This window comes from Phoenix dactylifera, unplaced genomic scaffold (assembly GCF_009389715.1).
Source record: "Phoenix dactylifera cultivar Barhee BC4 unplaced genomic scaffold, palm_55x_up_171113_PBpolish2nd_filt_p 000570F, whole genome shotgun sequence".
Taxonomy (NCBI): Eukaryota; Viridiplantae; Streptophyta; class Magnoliopsida; order Arecales; family Arecaceae; genus Phoenix; species Phoenix dactylifera.
Genome location: NW_024067973.1, coordinates 291,807 through 300,631, shown reverse-complemented (window position 1 = coordinate 300,631; position 8,825 = coordinate 291,807).

Below are 8,825 nucleotides of genomic sequence, written 5' to 3'. Positions count from 1 at the left end.
TAGGAACGGATTTAGAGAAAACTCTATTCAGTAAATCAATTACGGATAGTAAGGCATCTCCCCAAAGAAACATAGGCATATCTGTGAAGCTCATCATGGATCGGATCATATCCAATAGAGTCTGATTCCTCCTTTCTGACACCCCGTTGAGTTGAGGTGTACCCGGAGGCGTCCATTATGAGACTATGCCATTCTTCTTGAGATAGTCCCAGAATTCCTCACTAAGGTATTTTCCTCCTCGATCTGATTGAAGAACCTTAAAGGGTTTTTCCAGTCTGTTTTTCTACTTCATTTCTGAACTCTTTAAACTTTTCAAAAGACTCAGATTTGTATCTCATAAGATACACATACCTATATCGTGAATAGTCATCGGTAAAGGTAATGAAGTATGAATAACGACCCCTGGCTGACATATCAAATGGGCCACACACATCAGTGTGTACCAAGGTAAGTATTTCAGTGGTCCTCTCTCATATCCTACAAAAGGTAACTAGCCATTTTTTCTTGAAGACAGGACTCACAAACTGGATATAACTCGGAAGTCAATGGGCCGAGAAGCCCATCTTTCTTTATTTTGTTCATTCTGTCCTCTCCAATATGGCCAAGCCTGACGTGCCACAAATACTTCTGATTTATCTCATCTCTTGATCTGTTAGATCATATGGCACTCACTACTTGCTCAGACACATTCACAGACACATCAATATGCAAGTGATAGAGACTGTCAATCATGAAACCACGTGCAACTAATTTATTTCTGAAAGAAATAGAACAACAGTCTTTGTCAAATGTCATAACATGACCATCTTGTGCTAAACATGAAACAGAAATCAAATTCTTGCTAGCAGCAGGGACATAATAACAGTCTCTAAGCAATCAACTAAATCCAGACGGTAATCGCAGAGGATATGTGCCCACAGCTACAGCAGCAACTCTTGCCCCGTTGCCTACCCTAAGGGTCACTGCACCTTCCGCCAGCTTCCTAGTTTCCTTTAGACCCTGCATAGTAGTACACAAATGAGCACTAGAACCAGAATCTATAACCCAACTAGAAGTAGAAGAAACCGTAAGGTTAGTTTCAATTACGAGCAAGTCTAACATACCTTCAGAAGGTGTGTCTGCCTTTTTGTTCTTCAGGCTCTTAAGGTATGAAGGGCAGTTCCTTTTCCAATGGCCGTTGACGTTGCAGTGGAAACATTTTTCCTTGTCATTAGCCTTTTTCTTATGAACTTCCTTCTTCAGCTTCTTGTCTTTCTTCTGCTTCTTTACAGACTTCTTTTTCTTCCAAGTAGACTTTCTCTTGGAACCAGAAGTCAGCTCAGCAGCCAGAATAGAGCCCCTTGAACCTTTCAAGGCTCCTTCAGCGGTTACCAACATATTCAATAGTTCAGTCTTCGTGCATTCAATTTTATTCATATAGTAGTTTACTATAAACTACCCAAATGAATCAGGAAGGAATTGCAGGATCAGATCTATCTGCAGTTCCTTATGCATGGTCATACCGAGCTTCTTAAGCTCCTCTAGGTCTTTGATCATAGTCAGACAGTGATCATGGACAGACTGCCCCTCGCGCATCTTTGCCTTGAAGAGCCTCTTGGACACTTCAAAGCGTGCAATGCGGCTCTGCTCACCATACAACTCTTGCAAGAGTGCCAGTATTTTCCTAGCAGTCTTCATGTTCTCATGCTGGCATTGAAGTTCATTAGTCATGGATGCCATGATGTAGCACTTGACCCTAATGTCATCATCTGTCCACTTTTAATGCGTCTCATGCTGATCATCAGTAGGACGTGCTGGTAACCTGGGAATATCATTCTCGAGTACATACCCTAGTTTCTCACAACTCAGAACAATTTTCAGGTTTTTAAGCCAGTCTTTGTAATTGGATCTGGTCAGTCGATTGGTCTCAAGAATACGGGTTAAAGGGTTTGAAGCTGACATTGTGATCTGTAGAGAGTAAAGATTCTAGTTAGACTTTGTACTTGAACTTAATTTGTTCAAGGGACTTTTTAAACAAATACACTCCCACTATTTTCTCGAATCTCTCATACTTTCCTAATGGAGAAACGAAAATCCTACGCGACTAGGATTTCTAGTGGGTACTGTGGTCTCACCGATTTACATGCCGCCTCACCTAACAGTTATTGGTGACATATAAATGGATAAGTGTACAACTCTTGTACAATGGCTTCTTAAGCAAATTGGAGTGGTACTTGATCTCTAAGTCATGAAGACCTCACCTAATAGTTATTGGCCCCATTACTTAGTTAAGTCAGACCCACCGTATAACCGCAGAAATAAAGTTGTCATTGGGTCCTCACCTAACAGTTATTGGTGCCCAACCCTATCTTTACCCAGCAACATCTCATATCTAATAGAGAGGTCCAATCCTCCGATGCAACTTGCCCACTGTGTCCAGCCGAGATAAATCAACACCGGAAAGACCTTAGCAGCTCTACTACGGTGGAAGACCTATGGACTTAATATTGCATAATCATGTCTTAGTGTTTGCAACTTGAGTTCTTCATAAGAGGTAATCGAATAATTGGCCAGGTAAGTAGGTGGCAGGCTCCCCTTACTCGAAGAGTAAGGTCCTAATAAAGTAACCATCTTTTAGGCTTGCCTAGATACCAATTAGATCAATTAATCTAATATGACTAACTCATGTTGGTTCACCCTCGACTGATTAGGGAGGTTTATAATTAGGTCTCACTCGATCGCGTATTCACATCTCATGCAAATATAAATCTACCCGCATAGACATAAGCATTAAACATCCAGGCATTTATCAAAAATAAATATAATGGTGATGATCATGGATCGAGGATGGGATCATTTTACAAGCACATGCACGTCAATTTGTTAGATCGTCTTCAACTCTTGACTCGATCTTGATCCCTTAGGTCCAATTGTGATCAACTCCTTGATTCCATCTTCAATCAACCCTTGATCTCGATCCGCGCATGTTGAGCTTGTTGATGTACCTATCGATCAACCATCAACGTGCAACACACATCACAGATTACATCCCAGATTGCTTTAAAAATTAAATAAAAATAAAAAATAAATTACAACCCTTTTTCATGAGACACGCAGGTCTCTAATACATGAATTTAAGATGCACGCAGGCATCTAAAAATTAAAATTATATGCATCACAGAACATCGCAGAATATTTCAGCACATTCAAAAGGATCCATCCATGATCATCACCATACGCATCACATGTATAAAAATTATTTTCAGATCTATAATTTAACTGATTATTTCATCTCATGACTTGCTGATCATGCAAGATTTGATTCTAAATATTTGTAATCACATTATCAAAGCATTAGAATCATTAATCTAAGCATCCATAAAAATCAGCATGCAGAAAAACCAGCAAGCTGAAAATTCTGCATACATAAATTTCAGCAAGTATAATCCTTTAAAATTTTAGATCTAAAATGTCTTTAAAAATTTAATCCTAATCTTAATCTACATAACCATGGCTCTGATACCATTGTTAGGATCTGTCACATGCCGCTGAAAATTTAAAAAATTTTCAGATACGCAGCGGAAAGACATGTGCATATCCCGTTCATCGTATGAACGTATTTTAAAACCATTTATAGATAGATTGGGATTAAATTCTATTAAATCATTTTAAAATCATGATTAAGAAGATCAGATCTTCACCTTGTGCGGGTAGATGGTCTCCGCAAATCTGATTTACGTAGTATTTGATGAAGGTTCAGTGGAAGCCGCACACGCGTCCGACCTCTACAGGTATCCACATGAAGTAATGAGTCGATCGAAGCTTTTGGATCTTTCCGAGGTGCTAGCTCCCTTGCAGAGAAGGCTATTGATAGCTGAAGTCCTCTCCCTTGAATCAACTTTTGATTGCCTTGAGAGGAGGTAGAAGAAGGAAGGTTCAATGGAAGACTCGCAGCCTTTCAATTTCCCTTCACATTGGAACCAAGGAAGGAGAGGAAGGAGGCCACGCCTAGCCTTCTTTTTTCCTTTGTTGCTTGCGGCTGAAGAGAGGAATGAGAGGGGGGAACTTGCTGCCGTGAATGCCAAAGAAAACCCAATGAAAGGAGGCCGAAATCCAATGCTCTTTTGAAGCCTTAAGGGATAAAGATGAGTTCCTATTTTTAAGGAACTCATTCTTATCCCTTTAGGTGGCAAGCAAGGAGGGGCGTAGCCCCTTCCTTTTCTTATCACGCAAGCAGGGGAGGGGCGTAGGTGGCAAGCAAGGAGGGGCGTAGCTCCTTCCTTTTCTTCTCACGCAAGCAAGGGAGGGGCGTACGCCCCTCCCTCTTCTCCCCTCTAATCCCACGCCCCACTTAATCACATTAAGTGGGGTGGGTTAAGCCACATAGATAAGGACCTAATCCTTTTTCTAAAAAGGATTAGATGAACTTAATCTTCCTTTTCATTCAAATCCTAATCTAATTGGAATTTAATTGAACCAAGACTCTATTGAACTCTTCAATCCTAATCCAATTAGGAGTCATTTAATTAATTAGATTAGAATTAAAATTAATTAGGACTTAAGAAAATTCTAATCTAATCAAGACTTGTTTAAATTTCAGCCCTAAGACAATTAGGAATTTAGAAGTCCTACTCCAAGTAGGATTATAATTTAATTTGAAATCCTAATCCAATTAGAACTCCAAGAATCCTACTCCAAGTAGGACTCATGATCAAGTCTAATTAATTAAATCTAATTAATTAAATTAAATTGCAATTCAATTATAATTATTCCTTCTTCGAATCACTAACTCTTAGCGGGTTAACCAATTATCAATCTAATTGATCATATGCGATTCTTAATCACAATTCAACCATCGGATCGGTCAATACCTCTAATGTGTGTGACCCCATAGGTTCTATTCTGACTGGTAGTGAGATATATTGCGATCTCTATCACAATATCATTGAAAACTCCTTTCAATGGGTTGAAACAATTCCAACTCAACTCACCAGGGATTATCGACCATCAAGATGATTCCTGTGAGTCTCACCATCCACCGGTGATACCTAGCAGTATGTAGTGGCTACCCAGCAGAATAGAATGATGAACCTCTAGGTGCAGTTATCGTATGATACAGTCCTTCTATCGTGGATCCCTACAGACCGGAGGTCATGGATAACTCGTCAAACCCCGTCGTCTGTCATATGTCTAGATTTATTCGACTTGAGTTCGATAGTGGAAAACTCTTTCTCCACCTTATATACTGCCCTGGCCAAGGTCTTAGAACTCAGTCTTATAAATCACATAGGATCACTCCTCATCTATCAAGATCGATAGATTCAATGTAGGTGCATACCCTACTCCTACAGTGAACCTACTGCAGCTAATCTACACTACAAGGACCCATATGACTAGAGACCATGTATATGTATAGTCAAACTACAATAACCTCACTGTGAGTAGCCGAATTACCGCAGGTCAAAGGACCAGTCACACTACTGCAACATCAAGCAAGTCACTGACGAGTGGATAGACATCCAAGTGACTTCTTATCTTGGTCACGCTGAGTACCCTTGTTCTCTAACAAGCACCTGAACTATCACTTCAGTATCTCTACACTATGGACTCGAGTCTTATCCATCCATAAGGAAAGCGATCTGTGCACTGATCGGATCGATCACCGTCCTCGTGATGATCCATTGATCAGGAGCATTTAGAAATTAATCACCAATGATACATGGCTCAAATTCTCAACTCTTGAGAATATGTATCATCATCTTATTAATTCCTTGAACGATTTATAGACACATAAACAATATGAATGAAAAGATGCCGATTTATTATTTAATAATAATAAAGTCAAGTATAAATTTATGTTCCAGAATTAATAATGTGTTCGCCAGATTGGCTTCTAGGGCATACATCTAACATAGCCATCATGCCTTAATGGCTTATGTGTCCAAGTCGGTGGTGCCACACCTTGGCATCCACAACTGCAGCTGCAACAGCAATGGAGTTTTGTGTGCCATTTGTGACATAAAGAGTCTCAACACTTTTGCCAGTAGCCACCATCAGCGAGCCTCTCGAGATCTTCCACTGGTCATCCATGAAAGTTGTTCTGTATCCATCGCTCGCTAACTGTCCAACAAAAATCAGATTCCTTTGTAGCCGAGGTACGTGCCTCACGTCCTTCAGCTCTAGTGAAGTACCACCATTGATCTTCACTTCCGTGCTTCCCTTTCCTTCGATATTGCAAGGCTCTCCATCACTTAGGTAGACTGTGCCAAAGTCACTAATCAAATATCCTCTAAAAAATTTCCTTTGGGATGTAGTATGGAAAGACGCACCTGAGTCTATTACCCAAGACTCATCACCGGTAGACAAAGATAGGACTAGGGCATCAGAATCACTGCCTTTAGCGAGATTGGCTGAATCTCCGTTGATTCCTTTAGTGTGTTCGCCTTGCTTCCTTTAGGAGCTTTGCAGTCTCTCCTAAAGTGCCCTTTTTTCTCGCAGTTCCAGCACGCTGCCTTCTTGTTCTGAGATGGTCTAGATTTGCCTTTTCTCGACTTCGAGCCACTTTGATGTCGACCGTCCTTCTTTTGCGATCTACCGTGCTCATAGTGTTCAATGCACTCCCTGAAGACTCTGCAGCACCTGTGGACTTTCTTTTTGCTTCTTCACTCAGAAGCATTCCGATTACATCATCGAACTTCAGCTTACCCGTTGGCGACGAGTTGCTCACTGCCATCACCAGGCCTTCCCAGCTATCCGGTAATCCAGACAGAATCAGCAACGCCCGAATCTCATCGTCAAAACTGATTTCTACTGATTCTAACTGAGTCGTGAGTCCGTTGAAGTCGTTGAGATACTCTGCCACGCTACCACCATTCTTCATTCGCAGATTGAACAACCTCTTCATGAGAAAGACTTTGTTTGATGCCGATGGTTTCTCGTACATCTTCGACAATGTTGCCATCAAATCCATCGTTGACTTTTCGTTCTTTATGTTGAACGCAACCTGTGGAGAGAGAGTTAACCTGATTGTGCCAAGCGCCTTCCGATCAAGGACTTCCCAATCTGCGTCGGACATCCTTTCTGGTTTCTGTGCCTTTCCTCCAAGAGGTAAATAGAGATCCTTCTGGTAAAGGTAATCCTCTATTTGCATCTTCCAGAATCCGAAGTTCACACCATTGAACTTCTCGATCTACATCTTGCCTTCGCTCGTCATGTGTAAAGAACCTTGCGCTCTGATACCAATTGTTGGGAGAAAGATGGGGGATTATGCCCAAAATCAAGGAGAGCCCGTAATCCCCAGCAAGTTTGATACCTGTTAGGGAGGACAATCCTAACGCGGAACCGCAAGATCTTACACCTTGCACGAGACGAAAAAATAATATGAAACAAATTGTTATGTAAGACAGTTAACACGATACACTAGAATTTACCGAGGTTCAGCAAATCTTGCCTACTTCCTCAAGACCACTCGATTCTATTGCAGTAGAACAAATACAATGGAGAACACAATCCTGAGTCAATCACAAACTGATTGCTCGAACAAAGGAGAAACAACCTTCTTCCTTTTACAAGAGAAAAAACTCTTCCCCTCAATTTCTCACGTTCTTAGGTCTTTCTCTCTATCTCGTTGTAACCCTAGCCGTCACAACCTTCTCCTTATGTTATCCCTAGAGTCTTTGGCCACAAATTTATGTCCTTGAGATTTTTCCAAAAAAACACTTTTTACGCTCATTTCAGCAATTCCGTACGAGCTGGAGTCGACTCCGGCAAAGCATGAGTTGACTCCCGCACAGTGCGAGTCGACTCCAAATTGCGCTAGTCGACTCTCTCAGGCGAGACAGAAACATCCGAAATCTGGACAAAACGCGAGTTGACTCCGGCACAGCGCGAGTCGACTCCCGCACAGTGCGAGTCAACTCTCTCAGGTGAGACAGAAACATCCAAAATCTGGACAAAACGCGAGTCGACTCCGACACAGCGCGAGTCGACTCCGGTACGGTGCGAGTCGACTTCCTGAACTGTTGAAAAACCTGTAGAAGCTTTCTTCATCCAAGATTTTGATCCGGAATACATCCATATGTAATCTGAAACATCTTGGGTCTCCACACACTCCAACATTAGACTCCCATGTAAAAACCTTCTTGATTGATGGGCCGTCATTTAATCAGGAGCTCCAAGGATATGCCTTTTGTGGGAGTTATGTGGAGGACTAGGAACATGCTATAATTCTATGCCTCTTTGCAGCAAGTTACTGGGATGAGTTCATGGAATTGTGTAGTATCCAATTTGGACCCCGCTCATTGCCGACTTTAGTGCATTTGATATCTTCTCTTTTTGATGATTGACTCTAACGCGGTTCAATTGCAGACAACATCTAGAACTCCGTTAAGGCACTGGAATATTTCACATTTTCTAAAACCCTCTACTCATTTTATTGCAGTTAGGTGGCATCCCCCTCCCTTTGGAGTACTTGAAATCAATTTGTATGCGGCTGTTCATGAAACTAAGGCTGTTGCTGGTTTTTTAATTCGGGATCACACTTGGAACATGATAGTTGCTAGGGGCAAGCTGTTGCTACAATCCTCAGAACCTTATGCTGAGTTAGTATGGCTAGGGGATTTCAATGCTGTTATCATTCCTAGGTGATCATGATATCTTGTTGGAAGGGGATTCGACATTGGTTGTCCAATGGATTAATTCTTCTCAATGCAGGCATCACAGTTCTCCTATATACTGTGATACACTTCCTTGGAAGGCCTCTGGCATCAAGTTTTAAGTCTTCGCCCTTGTGAAGGCTAATCAAGCAGAGGATTTCCTGCTCAACTGAGGTTTATTTTGTTGGCTGA